Source organism: Camelus ferus, chromosome 6, assembly GCF_009834535.1.
Source record: "Camelus ferus isolate YT-003-E chromosome 6, BCGSAC_Cfer_1.0, whole genome shotgun sequence".
In the NCBI taxonomy this organism is placed as follows: Eukaryota; Metazoa; Chordata; class Mammalia; order Artiodactyla; family Camelidae; genus Camelus; species Camelus ferus.
The window spans coordinates 66,068,313-66,091,114 of NC_045701.1; the positions used below are offsets into that span (position 1 = coordinate 66,068,313).

At 44.5% G+C, this 22,802-nt stretch overlaps 1 protein-coding gene across 1 annotated transcript in view; it reads left to right on the top strand.

The window, feature by feature from the left end:
• The window catches only part of GALNT16 (polypeptide N-acetylgalactosaminyltransferase 16), an 81,192-nt gene that overhangs the window by 25,375 nt on the left and 33,015 nt on the right, over positions 1-22,802 (top strand). The gene's annotated exons all lie outside the window — the stretch shown is intronic.

The following is a 22,802-nucleotide window of genomic DNA, read 5'->3' on the forward strand; positions in this document are numbered from 1 at the left end:
TTTTGTGTTAAGAATTTTTGCATGGGTTATTGCCTGCACATCTTGAGTCATTTTTAAAGTTTTTTTTGGCAACAGCTCTTTGAGATATAATTCAAACACCATACAATTCATCCGTTTAAACTCTACCCTTCAATGGTTTTTTAGTTTGTAGCTCATTTTTAATGCTCATCTCTAACCTTTTAAAAAAGTGTTTTTTCTAATTACAGAAAAATACATGTTCAGTTCAGAAAACTTGGAAAGACAAAAAGCAAAGAAGAAAAATAATATAGTGCCATCATCACCCAAAGAGATCCACTGTTAACATTTCTAAAACTTTTAAATTTTTATTGAAGTATAATTGGTTTACAATGTTGTGTTAGTTTCAGGTGTACAACAAAGTGATTCAGTTATACATATACATCTATATATTATTTTTCAGATTCGTTTCCATTACAAGTTATTACAAGATACTGAATATAGTTCACTGTGCTATACAGTAGGTCCTTGAACTTTTTTTTAAACAAAAATGGTATTTAATGTATATACCATGTTGGGGTTTGCTTTTATCATTCTCAGTGCTTTGAAATCTCTCCTTTAGTTATGTCTTCAACACTGTAGGTCTGCTAATGAACATAATTATCACTGATGATGATAACAATAGCAGTAATAATAACCACAGTACTCCCCACTTACTGTGAGATTGCTGTGTGCCAGGCACCGCATGTCACACACTTTATGGACTCAATCTCAATTAATTCTGGAAATAATTCGGTGACATTGGTCCTATGCTCATCCCATTTTACAGCTAGAAAACCCGAGGCTCAGAGAGGTTAAGTAATTTGCCTAATGTTAAACAGGTAGCAGGTGCTGAGGCTTGAACTCTTATCTGTGTGACTTCAGAACCCCTGCTATCTAAACTATACTTCAGATTAAAGACGTTCAGGACTGATTCAAGCAAACAGCTTCTCTCGGGACGAGTCAGGAGGACACAGAGCTTACAGCATCTCAAGAGCGACCTTGGGGCCCCCCAATGCCAGCCCCACTCTGTCTCTGGGTGGGGTTGTCTCGGGCCCAGTGCCCTTCACCTGCACCTGCAGGATTTTCTACTGGATGGGTATGGTCCCCTCTCTGCCTCTGGAGGGCCCCTTCCTTCTCCAGCTTTCAGAAAGGGAGTAGAGGGTGTGTGGGGGGTTATAGCTGGAGAAATGGCCTACATCACAAGAAGATTAAGGACCCCCTGGCACAAGTCATTTACAGCTCTCCCGGTTTCAACCTGTTGGTGGGGAATTACGGACAATTACAAAAGCACTGAGCTCTGTGCCCCACAAACACCCTCCCATCGCCCCCTCTCACTTCCCACGTCCCCCCACCATGTTCCGGCCTTTGGACACTTTGGGGGTACCTTCCCCTGGGTTCACTAGCCAAAGAGCCAGTGGGAGGCTTGCGGCTGTTACCTAGCACAGCAGGCTGGCTGCTTGGTTGCCATGGCAACAGCTGTTGTGAGTAAGTGGTCTTTGTGGCAGAAGATTTAATTTAATAAACTAAATATGGGGGCCCAGTGGGATGATCTGGTACAGGCGTTATTGGGTATCTTCTGTGGAGTGGGGGCTGCAGGCAGAGGGCATGTTGGAGGAAGGCTGGAAGCTTTTGTCCTGCAGAGGTCGGCCCAGAGATGAGAGCTGTGTCCTGTGTCCTCAGAGGCCCTGAGACTCAGCTCTAGACATCACCTGTGGATGGCTGGCTGAGACCTGGCCCTACTGTTTCCAGCTATGAGGTGTTGGAGCAGCCTTCCCACAGGGAACAGCTGGAAAGTCTGGACAAAACAGGCAGAACTTGTGTGTGAGGTCGAGACTGGGGTGGCCAGGGCAGGTGTCCACCCCTAGGGGCCCATTTTGATGCGTGCAGTGGTCCCGGGGAAATGGCATACTGTTTCTGTTTCTCTGTGCTACCATTAAAATAGCAAAACTGGGAAGAGTTGTCTATTTTTCCTTTCTTTCTTGGTCCACTTCAGTCAGGTTTTTGTCCCTACTGTTTCTCTGAAATGCTCTTGTAAAGGGCACCAGTGACCTTCATGTGACTAGACCCCTTTGTTAATCCGGGTCCTCAGCCTTCTTGTCTATCAGCTGCTTTTGACACTGTCAGTCACTCTCTTTTCCCTGTCACTCTTGGCTTCTGAGAGACCACACTCAGCTGGCCATTCCCTCCCCTCTCTATACTGGGGCTTCCTCCTCCCTGACCCTTAACCTTTGGAAGGCCCAGGGCTCAGGGCTTCATCCTCTTTGTTTATTCTGTCTTCAATGGCTCCCTAAGGGATCTCACCTAGACTCTTAGGCTCCCAGGAAACAGGCTCTGAGCCAGAGACTTGCATGCAGTGGGTTCACTGGGAGTGCCTGGGGATGAGCACCTGCGAGGGAGTGAGGGCTGCTGGAGGCGCAGAGGGAGGAGTTGAACTGGGATGCTGTTGCAGCAGAAGCTTCAGCCAGTAGGGCCTGCATCCTGTGGAGTGCCAGGCACTGTGCTTTGCAGGAATTATCTCAGTGAATTCTCATAAAGCCCTTGTGGAGGAGATTCTGTCATTGTTCCCATTTTGCAGGAACAGAGATTGAGGCTGGGTGAAGTTATCCATGTTCCCACTGTGAGGAGCTGGGACTCAGACCCCGTTTGGCTGCTTCCCAGAACCCTATGCAGAGCCTCAAAAAAAGCATATCGAGTAAATTCTTGAGCCAGGTCTCTTGAAGGCCCTGCCAGGGTCTGCAACTCTATACTTACTCCCCTCACCACTGGCATTCTAGAATGCACACCTGTCCCCAGAGCATGTCACCTTTCTGAGGAGAGGGAACACATTCTTCTGGGGGCCTGGAGCAGGGCCTGAGGCCCCACAAAGCTATGAGAGTCTCCCGTTTCGTTTAAAGATATACGAGAAGTTTGTACCTGCTTCTTGTGTCATAGAAAAATAAAGTTTCCTAGCTCCTGAATTTTTGAACAAAAGATAGATGTGCTGGGATTATCTCATGTCTATGTGTATCCCTGGCTGGATGACCTTATATCCTTGAGATCCATGGGCCCTCCTTTGATAAGCACCAGCCCCCACCTCCTTACTTAATAGACGTGGGCACTGAAAATTAGGGCAGGCGGGCAGATTCTCCCTCCCCCAACCTAGTCCTGGAGTCCCCCCTCCCTCGAGTCCGTCTTTCCTTTCCTCCCTTATCTCCAGGCACTGTGACTCACACTGCCCTGGGCTGGCTGCCGAGAACCTCCAGCTTCACTGCGTGGCTGTCAGTCTGGGGGTTGAGGGGTAAGGGTGGTGCCAGAGCCCTGCCTCCCCAAACTCCGGATTCTGTCCCTAAGATGCCAAGGTGGCCGTGTTTCAGGGCCTGATGGAGCTGATCTCAGTTGATGAAAGAATTCAAGCAACCCCAGAAGCAAAATGAAAGGATAGAGACCCAGGTGATGGCTTTCAGGAGACACGTGTGCAAACTTCAGGGAGGGATGTTTCTTAGGGTGCAGCCATATGCTACAAACTGTTCAGAGGTATGCCCACAAAAAAGTCAATGGCAAAATAAGCAGATCTCTAACCTTTGGGGTGAAACCCTCTGCCTTCTTGAAGGGCTTTTATATCTTAAAGTAGATGTGCGTGTGCCACACATACACAAGCACACCCGTGTGTGCACACACACATGCCCCAATGCACACAAACATGCTCTCGTCCTCACAAAAGCTCGTGCCCATGTGTATGCATAAGCACACCCATGCCACCGCCAGCACACCCGCATGCACACACATGTACATGTACTCATACAATCATACAGGCTCAGAATGGAAACCCCGACCAGAATCAAGACTGGAGTGAAGCCATTCTCACCTTTGCTGCCCCTGGGGTCACCAGGGATCAAGGTGACATTCTCTGATCTCAGAAAACTATTCATGCCTTTGCCCACTCAGAACCCAGGGTGATGTTTGAAGCCTGTAGGGAAAACTTTGTAGATTTGGAGGATGGCCACTGAAGCATCTGCAGATTTTCACAGCATTCAACGTGGGGCTGGAGGGAAAGTCGGGTGGGCTGGCTTTAGACATGACAACCTGGGTTTCACTGACTGAGTGCTGGGCGTCAGTTTGGGGCCCATGGGAGAAGGGCTGAGGACGGGACTCCTGCTGGGAGTGCGAGGTAGAGGTGGAGGAGGGGCTAGCCCAGTGTGGAGTCCCTGGGGTGGTATCTTTCCCAGATGGGAAGGAAGGAGTGACTGTCCAGTGGCAGGGGCCAAGGGCATTGGTTGGCCCAGCTCTGGGAAGTTCAGCTAGCCGTGCTCGGTTTTAGGGCTGTGGGCTATACCCCTAACCTTGGTCCAACTGGAGGATGCAGGAAGGACTGGAGCTTGACAGAGCCTTCCAGTGGAACATGAGCTTCCCTGAGACCTGGGGGACCCTGACAGTCCCGGTCCCACTCCCTCATTCACAGCGTCTAATGAAGCACCTCTATTTGTTGTGCCTTGTTTTCCTCTGCTGGTCCCTTGGGCAGCTCTCTGCTCACGTGACTTCATTCAATCCTCCCGGGAGCCAGGGGTCAAGTCAGGAATTGATCCCATTGTACAGCAAGAATGTCAGGTCAGACAGAGAGCTCATGAAGGGCAGAACCAAGAATTAAAGCCTGTATTCTTTCTTCTTTAAAAAGAATTATTACGTTTTTAAAAGTCACCAAAGCAACACACACCTGTTTTCACAAGCACAACAGTACAGAGCTATCTAAAGAAAAAGTTAAATCTCTCTTCTTCCCCTGCTGCCCACCCCACTCCAATCCCATCTCCCTGAGCTAAACATTAACAGCCTACCGTGGGATTTCCGATTCTTTTCTCTAAGGCCATAGAAATGCACACAAACATGTAGCCAGCTCTCTCCGCCTTGCTCTCTTTTTACACAGAAAATGGAATCTTGCCTTATAAATGAGTCCTCAACTTACTTTCCCCCTTACAATGTTGGGACATCTCTTCAGGTCAGTGTGCTTAGAGCTACCGCTTCTGGGGAGTGGCCTTACCACGACTGTTTACCCATCCCCAGTAATGGGCATTTCGGGTGTTTCAATCTTTGCCAGCATACACACTGCTATAATGAACCCTCTTACGTGTAGGACTTTACATATTCATGTTTCATTTCTGTTGCATAGCATTCCCAAACTGGGATTACTGGTCAAAGCTCTGTATATTTTAAATTTAAACACACCTTGCCAAATTATTTTCCCTAAGGTGGTGGAAATGAATCCCTTCTCTAGCTGTGTTTCCTGCGGTCTCATCGGCACTGGATGTTTTTATTCCTTCTTCATTTTTTTTTTTCCTTCTTCATTTTTGCCCATCTGATAGATGAAAATGACGCCTTATTTTATTTTGATTTTCTAGCTACCCATTGTTTCATGTGTTCATTGGCAATTTGCACTTCCTCTTTAATGAGCTGTCCAAGTCCTTTGCCCAGTTATTTTTTGAGTTTTTTTTTTCATATTTCAGGGATTAACTTTTAGCTGTCAAATGTGGAATAAATATTGAGGTATTAAATAATAGGTTATTATTTGTCTTTTGAGTTTGTTAATAGTATTTCTGCTGTAGGAAAATTCTAAATTTTTGAAAAGTCCAATCTATTTACTTTTTCCTTAATGGCTTCTGGACTTCCTGCCTTCCGTAAGGATCATCCTCATGGTTCAGTTATTCTAAATTTTATTATAATTTGTATTGTTTTTTAATATTGGTATTTAAAATTCATCTGGAATTTATTTTCATATCTGTTGTGAAGTGCAGACCTAATTTTGTTTTCTTTCATATGAGTAACCAGTTATATCAACACTATTCATGCCAAATGATCCTCCTCATTGAATTAGAATGCCGATTTGTCATATACTGAGTCCTTGTATATATTATTTCTAGATTATATTCTGCTCCACTGATCTGTTTGTCTTTTCCTCAGCCAATATCATATTGTTCTGATTATAGTGGCTTTTGAGTTAGTTTTGATAACGGGCAAGGCAAGCCTTTTTCATTGTTGTTTGCCTTCTTTTGGGACAGTGGGCGTGGAGGGAATAGAGAGGTCGGGGCTCTTTTCAAATGTTTATTCTTCCAAATGAACTTTAAGATCTTTTTGTCAAGATGAGAGCAAACAGAGAAAAGGACTGGTGTTCACACTGGAAGGACATCCATTAGTCTTACATGACTTTCGAAGCCTGTGCTCCTGCCACTGTAGAGGGCTACTGTAGGCACTTTGGTCCTGTGAACCTGTGAGTACATAGGGGTGAGGTAGAAAAGATAAAGGCAGCTTTAGCCTGAGCTTGGAACTTTCCCTGTGCAGACTATTGTTGTGGTTTTCCCTTGGAAAGGAAATGCAAATTCATATTATGTTCATAGGGTTTGGTGATTATGTTTTGGTTTAAAAATGTATAATGAGTCAGAGATAACTTTGTGTTGGTTGACATGCTCCAAAAAAATGCCTTGAATATGCCTCCTTGCATTTGTAGATAAGTTTTGTTTGTTTGTTTGTTTGTTTGTTTGTTTGTTTGTTTTAAGAGATACCAAGTAGCGCAGTTGCTTGGTGGGAGGGTGTGCACATTGATATTCCAAGAGCTACTGCCAAATTACCCTGTTCTCCATGCGGCTGTCCTCCCAGGCTCCCAGCCCTCTCCCACACTGTCAGTTGGCTCCCCCCACTTGGTTTTCAAGGCCATAAAAGCGGTTGGTTCACGTTACAGCTACTTAAGGACTATTAAAGGGACTGGGTGGCCAACTCGGAGTTGACACAGTGCTCCTGTATCTCACTCCCGCACCTGCTCCCTGCCCCATTCAGCCATCCCGCAGGCACAGATCACACAGAGCAAGAGGTACCAACTTTGACTCTCCCTTCTGGTTCTTCCTCCTGTCCGTGGAATTCTCCCAACGCTAATGCTTTTCAGCAGCACTCAGTGTGCAAGAAATTCTTTCTCTGCGTCATGTTCTCCACCCCCGCCCCTGTCTGTCTCTCTTTCTCTCACTCTCTCACACACACTCACTCAGTCACTCACGGTTTTAGAAGTGCTTGCTGTGTGACAGTGCCCTGGGAATGCTGAGCTAGATTCTATCCCTGGCTCTGTCCCTTTTTTCATAGTCTATATTTAACCAGTTTGGCCCTAAAGGGAATTAGCGAAGTCAGGGCTCCAGCGAGTGCCAAAGGCTTGGGATTACACCAGAGGTGCTGACCCCACGTCTGAGAACGGACCTCGGGGAGTTTCTGAGCTTTGGAAACCGCCTGCAGCAGCATTTGGGTTCATGTGTGCTTTTTCACTGAGGCAAGTCCAGAGCTTTAAATAGGATCTCAGAGCAGGTGTGTGGCCATCCCCTACCCACCACCCCTGAAAAGGTTAAGAACAACTGCCACAGGGACAGAGTGAGGAGCTTTATGAGCAAGCAGAGTAAAGGAATGGCATTCTAGAATCGAAGGAGGGGTTCTTAACAAGAAGGGATGGGAGGGGGGACTGTATGTGGAATTTTCTATGAATATACCTTCTGAGATTAGGACAAAGAGATTTCATTAGATCCCCAAAGAATGCATAACTCCCAAATTGAAGAATCACAGATACAGAGGCTTGATGTTAAAGTATGAATGTCATCTGAGAGGACAGATATTTCTAATAGTAATTTTTTTTCAAAATGTAAATGCCTTTAGTTCATCATAGAGAATCTGAAAAAAATCTGGAAATCTAAAAATCACCTACAATCCCAACACCCAGAGATAATACCTTTAAAAAAAAAAAAAAAAGGATTCTTCTAGAGTGCTCTGTCTCTCACTCTGTCTCCCCACATACGTACATGTATATATACAAACCTATAGTCATACTGATTTTTAACATGGATTTTTCTACTTATTATTTTATAGCACTCTCTCCTGTTGTTAAATAATTTTCTAAAACAATGTTTTTCAACCTTCTTTTAGTAACAGAACTCTAATTTTCAAAGCAAACCTTATGTGGAAGGTTAAAATATAAAATAAATAAAAGATGAGACATTTCAGCTAAAAGGTGGCCAGATTTAGCAAATAAAAATACACGATGTCCAGGTAAATTAGAGTTTCAGATAAACAATTAATAATTTTAGTATAACTGTGTTCCAATTTGAATTTCAGATAAACAACAAATACTTTTTTTAGAATAAGTATATCCCATGTAATATTTGGGATATACTTATACTGAAAAAATTATTTGTTGTTTATTTGAAATTCTTATTAAACTGGACTTTCTGTATTTTACATGGCAACCTTGTGGTATACTATGGTTTATTTAACCAAGCTCCCATTATTGGACATTTGGCTTATTTCCAATGTTATGCTAGTATAAAATATATTGAGGGCTATATCTTTGTACTCATTTCTTCATATACTTATTGTTTTATAACACCCTAGGATCAGAATTGCTAAACCAAAGCTTGTAGACATTTTAAAGGCTTTCAACACATTTGCCAAGTTGTTTTCCAGAAAGAAATGTACTCTGGAGAGCTGTGAATGCAAACACCTGTTTCAGGAGGGGTTCAACATGTGTTGATCCATTATTAGTGGTTTATGTTAGGTTGTCATTCTGCCCCTGCAAGAAACACCCTGAGACATTAAGGTTCAAAGCTGGTAAGTTTGATCCATGGGATCCAGGAAAGCCAAAATGGGCTGGTTAGCCCAATAGCATTTGGATGCTTGGGGTCATGAGTCAGAGCTGATAAGCAGTAGAGATGTACAGACCCATAAAGGAGAAGGGGTTGGGAGTGGGGGTGTATCTCAGTGGTAGAGCACGTGCTTAGCATGTGTGAGGTCTTGGGTTCAATCCCCAGTATGTCTATTTAAAAAAAAAAGGAGAAGGGGTCACCATGATAGACTTCACCCAGGAAAAGTTTGTAAAGACAACCATTCCAAGCAGGGGAGAGGCTACAAAGGAAAAACTCTAAAAGGAGTTTTTTTCTACTTAAAGAATAAAAATTACTTAAACATAGTCATAACTGAATGGATGGAAAATCACCCATAATTTCCCCATCCTAACAAATCGGTGTTTTTATTTTTCCATATGCCTTTCCTGTCAAGCTCCATAATTTTTACATAGTTGCAATCACAGAGTATATACAATTTTTATCCTGCTCTTTCCTCCCGTTATCATGCAAGTAATTTTCTGTGCTGCTGCAGCGCTTTCATAGCTAATGTTGCTAATGTTATTTTTTCTTGATTTCACAGGTAGCAATTATTCATTAAGACAAATTAGAACATCTAGATAAACAAAAATGGGATCACAATGCTCATATTAATTTGTAGTCTGCTTTTTTCCCCACTTAACTGTGTACAGTGAACATCTTTCCATGTTAGAAAAAAATACATTTCTACATTTTTAAAAACAATTGTAATGTGTTCTTTTGTAGGGGTGTACCAAAACTTACTGATCCAATTCCCTATTACTGGAAGTCTAGGGGGTTCTCCTCCACAGTCTTTTGCTATTATAAATGGAACACATTTTTAATCATTTCCTTAGGACAGATTCCTAAAATTGAATCATATGTACACATCTTTTTCAGACTCTTGATACATATGGGTAAGTTTACCTCTAGAAGGTTTATATCCATTTATACTCCCTCTAATAACCCATAAGAGTCTATTTATCTCCCCACAGCCTGTGACAGTTATTGTAAATAGTTGCCAAATATTCTTTTTAGTTGATGGACCATAATTTACTTACCCAATTTACTTACTCTTTTCCCTGCTGTTGACACTTGAGTTGTTTTCAGATTTTCATTCTTATAAATATGACTGTTGTGAACATCTTTATGCCTAATATTTGTCTATAATTAGTTATATGATTAAAATAAAAATCCTAGATGAGAAGGCATATTTACACATGTCACTCATGCCTTGCGAAGTTTAAATTTAAATCTTCTGGGTACATGGGAGATTTGGGGCCCAACTGGCACCCTGCCATGACTAGGGGAAGGTAATGGACAGAATAAAACAGAAAAGGCCATGTGCCAAAGGATATAGTGCTAGAAATGTACTGCCAGACTGTTTTCCAAAAGGGTACTAATTTAATAACCATTCTGGTGACTTAAAAATAATTTAATGTAATACTCAAAGATATTAGTCAAGGGAGAAAAGCACTGTCTGCCATTAACCCATCATAATGTCATTTCCCACAAATGACTCTCAAACCACGATAAAACACAAATTTCTGTCTCTCCTGGACCCAAAGCTAGCATGCCCATCTGCCTAGTTCATGCACTTGGCAGAAGCCACCAGTGGGGGTCTCAGGTTAACCCATTTCCGGAAGCCCCCACTCCCTTTGTAGTGATCCTTTGTATTCTTACCTCCTGTCCGAACTCAAGGCCCTGGAGTGAGCAAGTGCCATTTTGGTGACACTTAATCAGAGCTACCAACCACTTCTCCAGCTCCCACCGAACCGGGGGCTCTGGGGCACAATGTACACACCTTCCTAATGTGACAAACACCCCCTGAGCACCTACTGTGTGTCAAGAATAGTGATAGGTCACATAAGAAGAAGCTCTTGTGGGGGCAAGGAGGGTATAGCTCAAGTGGTAGAGTTCATGCCTGACATGCACGAGGTCCCAGGTTCAATCCCCAGTACCTCCTCCAAAAAGAAAAAATGAAGCTCTTGGCTCCTTAGAGGTCCTCCACGATCTGCAATAAATACGTATTGAAGAATGATGAGGTGAACGGATATAGTTATAGATCAACTTAATGTTTGAGATGGAAGAGGCCTCAGAAATAATCTTGCTCAGAGTGCCTCCTTTTATTTATTTATTTTTTCGATTTACTTTTTAAAAATTTTTATTTTTTACTGTAGTTGATTTACAGTGTTAGTTTCAGGTGTACAGCAAAGCAACTCGATTTTACATGCATTATATATACACATATATTTTCAGATTCTTTCCCATTATAGCTTATTACAAGAAATTGAATATAGTTCCCTGTGCTATACAGTAGGTCCTTTGTTGTTTATCTATTTTTATAGTAGTGTGTGTCTGTTAATCCCAATTTATCCCTCCCCCTCAACCCACCTCCTTTTATACAGTCACTTAGTGAGGGCCTCCCACAGCCCAAATGTGATGGTTTTATTTACTACGCTTGACACCTCTGGGTGGAATTATTACCTCCTCTCTGCAGCTGTGGAAACAGCTGTGCTCAGGGGTTAACTCAGACGCTGCCGGATGGCTTGTGGGCTAACCTGAAGGACTTAACTGACAGCCCTTCTCAGCTCTCCTCGGCCTGCTTGCCCCTTTCAACCAAGTTGCTAAGTTTAGCACTCAACACTAGGCACTTGTGAAAAGGTTAAAAAAATTTTTAAGTTTAAAATGGACAAAATGAAACAGAATTGACACCAATCCCCCATGAGTCTGGGTACCAGCCTCTTCAGAGTGTACTTCTGTGGGCTGTACCTGTAGTACAATTGAGGTTAATAGCCCTTGACCAGGGTTTGGCTTCTTAGCATCCCCCCTGCACCCCATTTTCAGTTGTTAGACTCGCACTTTGGGGAGAAATCAGAAGTCAAGCTGGGTCCCAAGCATTACCTGAATGGTGAATTCACCTGCAACGGCTCCCCCTCCCCCTCCCCCTTCCACACCCTCACCTTATGTACTGTCTGGCTGTTGCTTCATATCATTCAGTATCCTTTGTGATAAACTGGTAATCTGGTGAGTTCTGTGAGCTGCTCTAGCAAGTTAATTGAACCTGATGAGGGGGTTGTGGGAACCTCTGATTTTTAGCTGGTCGGTCAGAAGCACAGCTAACAATCTGGGCTTGCAACTGGCATCTGAAGTGAGAGGCAGCCTTGTGGGACTGAGCCCTCAACCTGTAGGATCTGATACTATCTCTAGGTAGACAGTGTCATTTTTGAGTTGAATTGTAGGACATCCAGCAGGCAACCGAGAATTGCATGTTAGTGGTTTGGGGAAAACCCCCAGCACATGTTGGAATTGGGTCCCAGAATCCTGTATCTGTCTTTTTTTTTTTTTTTTTGATTGATTGATTGATTGATTTAAAACATTTTAATATTGAGTTATAGTCATTTTACAATGTTGTGTCAAATTCCAGTGTAGAGCACAATTTTTCAGTTATACATGAACATACATATTTTCATTGTCGCATTTTTTTCGCTGTGATCTACCACAAGATCTTGTATATATTTCCCTGTGCTATACAGTATAATCTTGTTTATCTATTCTACATATGCCTGTCAGTATCTACAAATTTTGAACTCCCAGTCTATCCCTTCCCACCCCACTTCCCCCTGGCAACCACAAGTTTGTCCAGAATCCTTTATCTGTCTTTTATTACAGGAGTCTCAGCAAAGAACTCAGAAGGGTAGAGGGAAAATTACTTTTCCTTCCCTAAAATTCCCTCTCCCCACTCTCCATCTGGTACTTCTGCCCCCAAATATTACAGCTGAGGAAGGGCTTATTTTTTAATCAACTTATTTATATCTGAGATTTACAAGAAAGATATTAATGTTGATGTTGACAATAATTAGCTCAACTCTTAACTAGAGAAGAATTAAAGTTCATCTGCCTTTTTAAAAAAATAATTTTATTTTAAAAGAATAAATACTTATTTATTTAAAAAACAGATTTGTATAAAAGAAAAGGTAAAATTCTTTAGTCTTCCAGCCCACTCCTGTGCCACTTTCTGGAAGTGACTGTTGTTTAGCAGTTTTCTATGTATTTTTGCAGATATATCTATGTATTTATGAACTGTTTATATGAAATGAATCACAATATTTATGCATGTCTTCTTTGTAACATTTGTTTAGAATTCTACTGTAAGCATAAACTGTAATTTATTTAATCAGTTCTCTACTGATGGACATTTAAATTATTTCCATCTTTTTCATAAATAGTATTGTAATTAGGATACTTGTATATTTCAGATACTCATGTGAGTTTAATTGTAGAGTTAATGTCTAGAAATGTAAGGTGATTGTATAATCTATAACCTAAACTAAGAGAAATTCTAATTCAGAGGAGCTCCTAAGAGCACAGGAGTATACTGGGACTGTCTCAGGAAAAACAGGTATATGTTTATATAAAATTGGAACTTCTACTGAGTCAAAAAGTAGTATTTAAAATACTAAAAACAAAAAAAAAAAAAGAAAAGAAAAGAATTATAAAAAAAAAATTGGGGGGTGGGAATAGCTCAGTTGTAGAGTGCCTGCTTAGCATGCACGAGGTCCTGGGTTCAATCCCCAGTACCTCCATTAAAAAACAAATAAATAAATAAACCTAATTACCACCCCCCCAAACAAACAAACAAACAAAAAAGAATTATTAAAAAAAGCTGATGTTTTCAGCCTTGGTGATATCAATTTATAATTCACCAATATATCAGGGCTTCTATTTTTTTCAAACTTTCAAAATACTGAGCACTATATTAATAATTATTCTTGAATTTTCCAAATTAGCAAGAAATAGTATCTTGTTTTAACTTGCATTTATTTAATAATCAGTGAGGTTGAACTTCTGTCATTTATTATTGGTCATTTTTATGTCATGTTTCTATGAACTACTTGTTCATATCCATTATGTTTATATTTCTTTTTATTGGTCCTTTTCTTACTGATTTGTCAGAGCTCTTTGTATGTTAAAGATATTAGTCCTTTGTTAGGCATATATTTGGTTAACATTTTTTCCCAATGTGATGTTTGTATCTTGACTTTCTGGTGTTTCTAGCCTCATAAAAATTTAAGTTTTTATGTACTTTAAAAAGTGACATTTGTATTTGTGTCCAAGATTGCAAAAAACAAAAACAAAGAGTAAACAATTTTTCTTTATACTTTTTAGTTTCTTTTTAAAATCTACATTTTTGAGGGAGGTGGGTATAGCTCAGTGGTAGGACACAGGCTTAGCATGCATGAGGTCCTGGGTTCAATGCCTAGTACCTTCATTAAAAAAAAAAAATCTAAATTTTTGAGCCACCTAGAATTTGTTTGGGTTTAAGAAATGAATTCAGCTTTATTTGTTTCTGTATTGTCTAGTCACTTTTCCTAACATCATTCACTGAATAGCAAGTCTGTCCCTTCCCCCTGCCTTTTGAAATGCAACTGTATCTTATGCCAACCCTTCATGTGTACTTGGGTGTATTTCTGACCTCTCCATTTCCTTTTATTGATCTATTTGGTTTTATGCCAGTAGTATCTTGCTTTATAAAGTCCTCAGTCTTTAATATGTCTTAATATCTGGTCGGCATGTTTCTCTATCTTTTTTTTCAAATTTTTTTTTCAATCCTGTTTGTTCACTCATGTTTAAACTCTTTCAGCTGAATCCTCCCCGCCCCACAGAACAGTTGTTATTTAATCAGGATTGCAATGAGTTTGTAGATTAAGTCAGGGAGGATTTATATCTTTATATCACTGAATCTTTTTCAAGAATGAGCTACATCTTCCCTTTAAGGTTCTGTTTAGCTACAGAGTGTCCATTGAGGAAAACACAGACAAACACATATAACAAGTTGTTTATTTACATTACATGACAATGCATGACATCATTTTTGTTGTTCATCCACAATGCCTGGTTCCATGCACTCTGCAAACCTGCAGTGAATACAGTACATAAAACCACATTTCTGTGGACCCCAGCACGTGCATCTGTGTGTGATACATGGAGATCAGATGATTTGTGTCTCTGATTTCTCATGGACTAAAACTGTGTCTTTAGCAGTTCCCAGAAGAAGTAATCAAAAGGGCTCTATTTGTTAAATAAATTTTAGTATTATCCCTGTTTCCAGATTTTATGGCCATTTTGTATTCTGTACCTAGATAAAACGCTGGGCTGCAGTGAGAGGTGTCAGTCCCAGAGCATGGTCCTGTTTAGGGGACAAGTTGTACCTGCCCCAGCCACGGCCCTTGAAGAAATCTGTCCATGAAGCAGGCTGCGTTTTCCAGTTCCCATCCCCTGCCTCCTTTTTCTGTTTGTTTAATCTGATTTTTAAAATCTGCCTCTGTCATGCTCTCTCCTATTGATGGGTATAACCTAATTGTTTAATTATATTAGTCATGACCCACAGGTGATGCACTTCTAAACTTGACCCACAATGCCAGTCATGTACTGTATCAGCCACTACTCTAATGTGGCTCTCTGTTCTGAAAAGTGTTACAAACTGAGGTGCCCAGTCCACGATTGCCGAGTGCCAGTGGGATGAATTTGATCCTGGCCCAGCTGGTCCCGACCTCAGTGGTGAGACAGGAGGCTGTTGCCACCCTCGAAGTAGTCATGCTGTATGTGTTGTATGTGTTCTATGTATTACATGGCTCAGTATTGCTTTTATTTTTCCAGTTACTATCTGACAGCCAGATAGATTCTGAGCCAGTCTAATAGATTCTGAGCATGAAACACTCCAATTGCAATGATAACTTACAAACGTGGGCATATTAACACTTGCGTGACTAGAGCAGAACTGGGTGGTGACTTGTGCCATCTGTTGGCCAGGAGAGTGTGCGCTGAGCCTGGGGAGCCCTGAGGTTGCCCTGTCACTGCTGTCACTGCCCTGTCATGGTAGTTCCTTCTGTTCGTTTCCCTTCTCTCAGCCGTAGAGCATGGCAGTGTTGTTTAGGGGATTGATTCTAGCAAGCAGACAAGCACCTAAACAGGAACCAGCTTTGTCCCCCTTTGCTGTGACTGCAGCTGAAGGTCACCAGGATCCTGAGGGTGTCCCTGGCTGGGAAGAAAGGAGGGCCTGGGCTGACCTGAGGCAATTTGGTTATGTGCTGTTTTGGTCTGAGTAATACAAACTCTTATACTATTCATTTTTTCCATGTTCTTTCTAGCTGTAAGCAGAGAAGCGTTTCCATGCTCATGTCAGGCCAAGAGATGACAGCACTGGGCAGGTCCCCATCAGAGCCATGAACTGAAGCTCTGAACCCTGAGCCCAGGAAGGGGGCCACCTCGAGCTTGCACTTGTCAGGGCCTGATCGTGTTCCAAGCACCAGAGGCCAGCTTGCTTTGGAGCTGAGGGGCCCAGAGGTGGAAGGGGATGCCAAGCACATCTGGCCCAGGACTAGTCTGAAGGCACACAGAGGAAGCTTTGTGCTTAGGCTTTGCAGCCAGACAGCCTCAATTCCAGTGCCAGCCCAGCCACTCAGCAGCTGTGTGACCTTGGGTGTGTGATTTTTCCCTCTCTGGGCCTCAGTTTCCACCTCTGTAAAATAGGGATTAAAAAGAGCACCCATTTGGCAGGACTACTCGAAGATAGAAATAAGCATCTCGTAACACATCCAGCTCATTGCAGGCCCTCAGTGAGCAGACAGTATCGATAGAAGAGGCCTAATCTTTCCTCATTCTCTGAAGCAGCTGTGGCTGGGAGGGGACGGCAGGGTTCTGGTACCCTTCATAGTCTCAAGAGTGCTCTACTCAAGATGGGTAAACTGATAAGCAGGGGGAAACTGAGTTATCACACCACATATTCCTAACATGGACCACTTTCAGGATCCCTCCATCCCTAGATGGCCTCTGGGCCAGGCAGAGAATGGGAAATGAGACCTGGAGAGCTTGATTGGGCCTAGAATCTCCCTGGATCTGAGCAGAGATGGCCTGAGCCCGATGCCTTGTCCCAGCCTCGAACAGAGGACCCTGGTTGGCTCAGATCCCTAAGGGAATGGAGAATTTGCCAGCCACTCCCCCCTCTTTCTTGGTGAGATCAGTAGAACCACTGGAACTCTTTCTTGGTGAGACCACATAAAGCTGTGCAGTCATCAGCACCCTGGAGAAGGCAGGCATGGTGGGAAATCTAACTGGAAGCCCAGGGTGTGCTTCCCAGGCAGCCCCCTACCGTGTGCTCCTCAGTATGTAATTAAACTAGAACTTCCCAGGCCTGTGAGCATAAGTGTTGCATGGTGGGGTTGCTATAGTAACACTGGAGGCTCTAGCTGATTGCAGTTGGTTCTGCTGATGATGAAACCCTGGGTCAGTACAAAAACAGGCCAAAAAAATCCAGTGAGGCTCCTGGCAAGGGGTCAGGGGAGATGGCCTCTAAGATCCCTCCTAGTTCTTGGTCCTGAGATTTCAGCGGCCGTGACTAGCAGTCACTCACCATCTTGCATCCATATGAAGCAGCAGCGCAGCATTGGTAACACATTGGAACACCTGGAGAGCTTTAAGAACCCCTTGTGCTTGCGCCCCACCTCCAGAGATTCTGATTTAATCAGTCTTGCGTAGGGCCTGGACATCAGGTGGTTAAAAATCTTCCCAGATGTTTCTAATGTGGGGAGCGGGGGAGAGCCACTGGTAAAAAAAGGCAGGCAAGCTAATAATAATTAATAATTATAATTTATGTGCCAGTTACTGTGCTAAACATGTTTTACATTATCCCCTTTAATCCTCACCATAATCTCCATTTTCCAGATGAAGAAGCACGCTCAGAAAGAGTAGGTGACTTTCCAAAGCCAGAGAGCAGTTAGCACTGGTGTTCTAGCCCAGGGCCATCAGATTTCAAAGCCCAGGCTTGTAACCCCTATGATAAGTCCCTTTGAGGTGATGTGAAAATGAAGATGGGGACACGTCTGGGGCGGCCCCTCAGAGACTCTTGGTAACCTAGGTGAGTTTCCCCTGTACCCAAGCTGAGGTTCCCGGCCAGGTGCCACCTCCAGCATCTTGTCTGGTTGGACAGGAGCACTGGCAGTATGAGCAGGGTTGGCTACTTCCCCAGAACCCAGCAGCTTGCAGGGAGACCCAGGGGACCCAACTTTTCATTTGGGAGAGGTGGAAGCTGAGACAGTGCACTCTGAGATGGTGACATGTGCTGTGCCCCAGCTCTCATAATGGATGGCAGGCTTTCAACTTGGGACACAGCATCAGATGAGATTTTGTTCCCAGGGGATTCAGGAGTGCTTGGGAATCACATTTTGTTCTCCAGGTGTTTTGGGTTTAAAGCCGACACAGGGGGAAAAAAAGTCAGGATCCATCCATAAATAGGACCAGAGCCTTTTTATTTGTAGTTTCGTCGAATTTAGTGAAAGGCAAACCCAGTGGGTACCTGTTTTACTGGCAGTAAAAGGAAATTGGGCAGCAGTTATTTAAAAGGAGCTCAAGTTGTTTAAATTTAAAATTTAGGGGTACATGTATATTTTAAAAGTATATAAGACTTGGAGATTTGGGTTGAACTGTTTTTGATGAAAATGACATGGAAGATATTTTCCTTTCTTATTTTAAACCTTCCCCTTGGCTGTTTGTTTCCTAAATTTAGTAGTTGAGAAGAAATAAGCAAATCCAGCTGGAAAAAAATGGATGCAAGTCAGGCAGGTTTCAAAGTTTAATCTAAGTGATGCACTGAAAATAAAAGCCTCCAAGATGAGAAATAATTCTTCCCATTTTATAGAGCAGAGTCATCATTTCAGCTTAAACAATTTCAGATGTGATTGACCTTATTGGATGTGGAAGTGCTGGATTTGGCACTTCCAGAAAAGACAGACTGGGTAGGAGGTGGCCACCTAAACATCACCAAGAACTCTCAGCGAGAGGCTGTGGGACTGTGGGAGGCTCATCAGGCTGGCACTCAGCAGCCATCTTCCCAGCCCTTGTTCCTCGCCATGGCAACTGAAGGGTCTCTTAAACTGTGGTCCAGATGGAACTTCCCCAACCAAAGCCTGACCACAGCCCTGCCTGCTGGGGAAAGCTGGAAATGCCTCATCCAGCTCTCAGCTTAAGTTGCCGGAGACCCCAGCCTGAAAATCCTGGAATGGATGGCTTCCACCTACGCTGTGTCATTGCCATTGGTGGCTCAGTTGTTGGTTTTTGCTTTTGATTTTTCTTTCTTACTTTTGGAGAGTGATTTTCTTTTCATTGAAAGGACCAAAGGACTGATTTCTGAACTTTTGGTTATTAGAGAAGAACAGGCAACTCAGATTAGTTCAAGAGGGAAAAAAATGCAGATAGGTAGGTAGTAGGGAGGTAAGTAGATAGATAGATAGAGATAGGAAAAACCCAAAGTGAATTTGGATTAGATATGATTAGCTCCAGGGACCTCAAACAATATCATTAGAGCTCTTTCTTTCCATCTCTTGGCTTTGAGTCTTTCTTCTTGGTTTCATTCTCCAGACAAGATTTCTCCATGTGATAGGAAAGAAGATTCTCACCTCCCAAACTTAGCAGTGCTGATGAGAAGAGCTCATCTTATGGAAGTCTCAGGATGGGTTCTGATTGGCCCAGATTGAGTTGCATGACCATTCCTGAACCAGTCCCCTGTGTCTAGGGTGCAGTGATAAGATCTGCTTAGCCAGGGTCTTGTGTGGTGGGATGGGAGGACAGTGATTAACAGCCCTGCCAGGAGCATGTGAGTGAGGAGACCCCCTAAGACAAGAAAAAGCTACCCTATCACCTCCTTGGTCCACCTCAGTTCTGTGTTAGCCAAGTGTTTTGGGGGGAGGGGAAAAGGGATGCTTGCAGTCATGACAGCTCATCACTCATGTGCTCATTAGCCATTGCTTTTGAGTCCTGTTGGGCACTGTTCTGGGCTTTGGGATCCAGCATTAAACAAAACAGACAATCCCTGCCCTGGTGAAGCTTATATTCTTGTGGGAAGAAGCAGTCAAAAAGATAACATAAATAAGCAAATGACACATAGAACATCAGATGGTGCTGAGTGCTGGAGGGAAAGATTAAAGCGGGCAGGAGGGCAGGGAAGGTGAGGGTGGGGCTGAGGCCACAGTTTTACAGATGGTGGTTGGGGAAGCCTCACAGAAGCGGTGTGGTGTGAGCAGAGCCCTGTAGGATGTGAAGGAGGGAACCCTGGAGACATTTGGGAGAAGAGCTTTCCAGAAAGAAGGCAGAAGGGGCAAAGGCGCTAAGGGGAAAGGTGCTGGCAGGCTCAAGGAACATAAGGAGGACACCATGACTGGAGCAGAGCCAGGGAGGGGGAACAGTAGGAGCTGAGTCCAGTGAGGTGACAGGGCATCCGCTCAGAGAGTCTCCTGGTCCCCTGTGAGCTTGTCCCCTGAGAGGGAGCGAAAGCCACTGAAGGTCATGTGTTGTGTCTGATTTATTTGCTGTGGTTCTCTCCCCAGCTGATGATAAGTAAGCTGAAAGCAGAGACACTATCTAGGTATCCATTCGTTCATCCATTCCCTCATTCATTCATTCCTTTATTCAGTAAACATCCACTCAGTACCTACTATGTGCAGATGCTGGGAGCTCAAAGATGAGAGGCTCACCATCTGGTGGAAAAGAAGGAGCAGGAAAGCACAGGTGTCAGTGCCACATGTATACGAATTCCACAAACAGCCCCAAGTGCCCTCACCTCCTCCAGAAAGGGCAGCAGTTCAAGTCCCATCTGGTGGCTCCAACTGGCTCCCAGCCCAGGATCTTGGGTCTCTCAGGCTGATCCAGATATAGCTCTTCATGGTCCCGCAGCCTAGAGCCAAAGGATGCATTTACCCCTCGCCGATATGCTTAGTAAGCAGTATGGCTAGGGGAACAGGATGGCATAACACACTTCCCCTTTGTGAGGGGAGAAGGGAGGCAGCCTTTGCCGGTCACCAGTGTACGGTGGCTGCGCCATCACCGGAATCCTGCCTAGCTGGGAGTGGGGTGGATGAGGTTCCGTGGCCAGTTCTGGTGCTCCCTGTGATCTATGGTCGAGGGTGAGGGTTTCTTCATGATCCTCTTTGGCCTGGCCTGGTGTGGGATGAGGGAGTAAAGAGGGTTGATCTAGATTCCCAGATTTCCTAAAAGTATGGGCCATACTTTTGTTTATTTCTGTCCTCCTGACTTCCTGTACAGTGTCTGTGCAAACTCAACTTTCAGTACATATTTGTTGATTTAACACTAGTAGTCTGTGCATCGGATACCCAGGGCAGGGTTTGAATCAGGCTGTGCAGCAAGGAGGAGGGCCCCAGGGGTGACCCCTGGACTTGTTACTTGGAGGACCAGGCGGCTGGGACTGCCCATCTCTGCAGCAGGCAACCCAGGAGAAGCAGCTACTTTGGGGATCAATGAAGAATTCGTTTTGAGGCGTTGAGTTAGAGGTAGCCGTGGGACACTCAAAGGCTCAGAAGTGTCAGGATGAAAGACCAGGGCCAAAGGGCAAGGAGAGTTCAAGAGCTGGAGGGAAGTGAGCCATGGTGTGGGCGTGTGAACTGGTTAGATACCGAGTGGAAGAGGTCTGGGCGGTGACTGGGGGGAGGCCAGGGAGGGGCTGGAGAGAGAGGAAGTGAGAGCCTGCAGAGGTCACATCCCGCCCTTCCTCAGTATCCAGGGCCAGCTGATGTTTCAGCACCAAACCCCAGGGATGCTGGGTCAACATGAAAGCAGAGCTGAGACCTCAGGAAAGAGCAGGGCCTGGTGTTCCCCTGGCGCCCTCCTCCACAAGGTGTGTCACAGGTGAAGGGTCGAACCTCGGAGGAGGGTTGGACCATCAGAGGGTAAGGGTCTGAGGGACAGAGCAGCAGGTGCTTCCTAACAGCCTCTTCGAGGATGTCTAGCTCAGTTCTGAGGCCCTGAGAGGAACTTTGCTAGAGATGCTCTTCCAGGACATTCTCTGTAGCCCCAAGGAAGCTCTGAATGAGGTGCAGGAAGAATGTAGCCTGGAGATGGGGACAGTGTCAGAAGCATTCTTTCCACTTCCTGGCACAGCAGCAGGAATGAAATAGTGTATGAATGCTGAATGAAAGGGTGTATGAATGAATGAGTGAGTAGACTCAAGCATCCGTAAACAGAGGATGAATCAGGTGATCCTTGGAACTTGCAGAAGGGTGTTCCAGAGCCCAGTAGATGGGTGGCTCTCAATCAATGTTTATTGGGCAATGGGTGGGTGTGTTATGAGGGCTCAGAGGTTTCCTGAGCCCACAGAGCGGCCTTAAGTCCTAAATAAATAAACATGATTATTTCCCTCAGTTGACTTGCGGGATATTCGGTGGCATATTCTTTGGGAGTTTCTGCAACTTTTCTCTTATTTTAGCTCCTCCAACGTCAGCTGGAGGCTGCATTCCATTTCCCTGACCCCAGGCCGGGAGGCAGACGGGGGGGCAGAGTTAGCAACCATTCTTTTCCCCGGTGGGAAGGACACAAAGGCTCTCTCATTCTCACTCTCACAGTTGGACAGCTTGGGTCCTTCTAGCAATCCAGGGTTCAAGCCAGAACATTCTCCCTCCCCTCCCCCCTCCCTCCTTCCTTCCCTCCTTCTGTCTTTCCTGAAATGGATTTCGAGTCCATGGGGGCTCTTCCCGATCTGTCCAGCCCCGGGCATGGCACCAACTCGGAATATCACAGCATGGCCACCGCAGCCGTTGTCACCATCCGGAGCGTCTGTGTGTGGCACGAGGCTGGGCCCAGCAGACACGGGGAAATCTCCCCCAATGGCTCTGACCTCAGGGAGCTCAGGACTGGCTCCTGGGAGGTGGGAATACTACAGAGAGGCAGCCCTTAAGGAGATAAGTACTCCCTGGAGCCTTCGCATTCCTGTCCTTGAGGTTGGGAGCTAGGCTCTCAGGGGAGCGTGGAGGCCTTGGGCTGCTGGTGGATGTTCTCCAGGACCACCCAACCCAGCGGTCTCCTCTCCACAGGTCCAGCTGCCTTCCTGGGATGGTCCCTCTAGAGACTAGGCCCGGGGCAGGGTCCTCCTGCAGGGGTCCTGTGCATGGGCAGCTCTAGCCCACCCTCCATGGGCCCACAGCTCCAGCCGGGCTGCTGGTCAGGCGGACGGGGTGGAGGCGGGATGTACTCACAGTTGATGTTATTTCCAGGCTCTCTGGGGAACATCGGGCTGGCAGTGCGGTTCAAATAATGAGATGTCAGGATCCATCTATCCCTCCATTCATCTCAGATGTGTCCTTCCCCAGTGTCTTTCATAGACGGGACTTT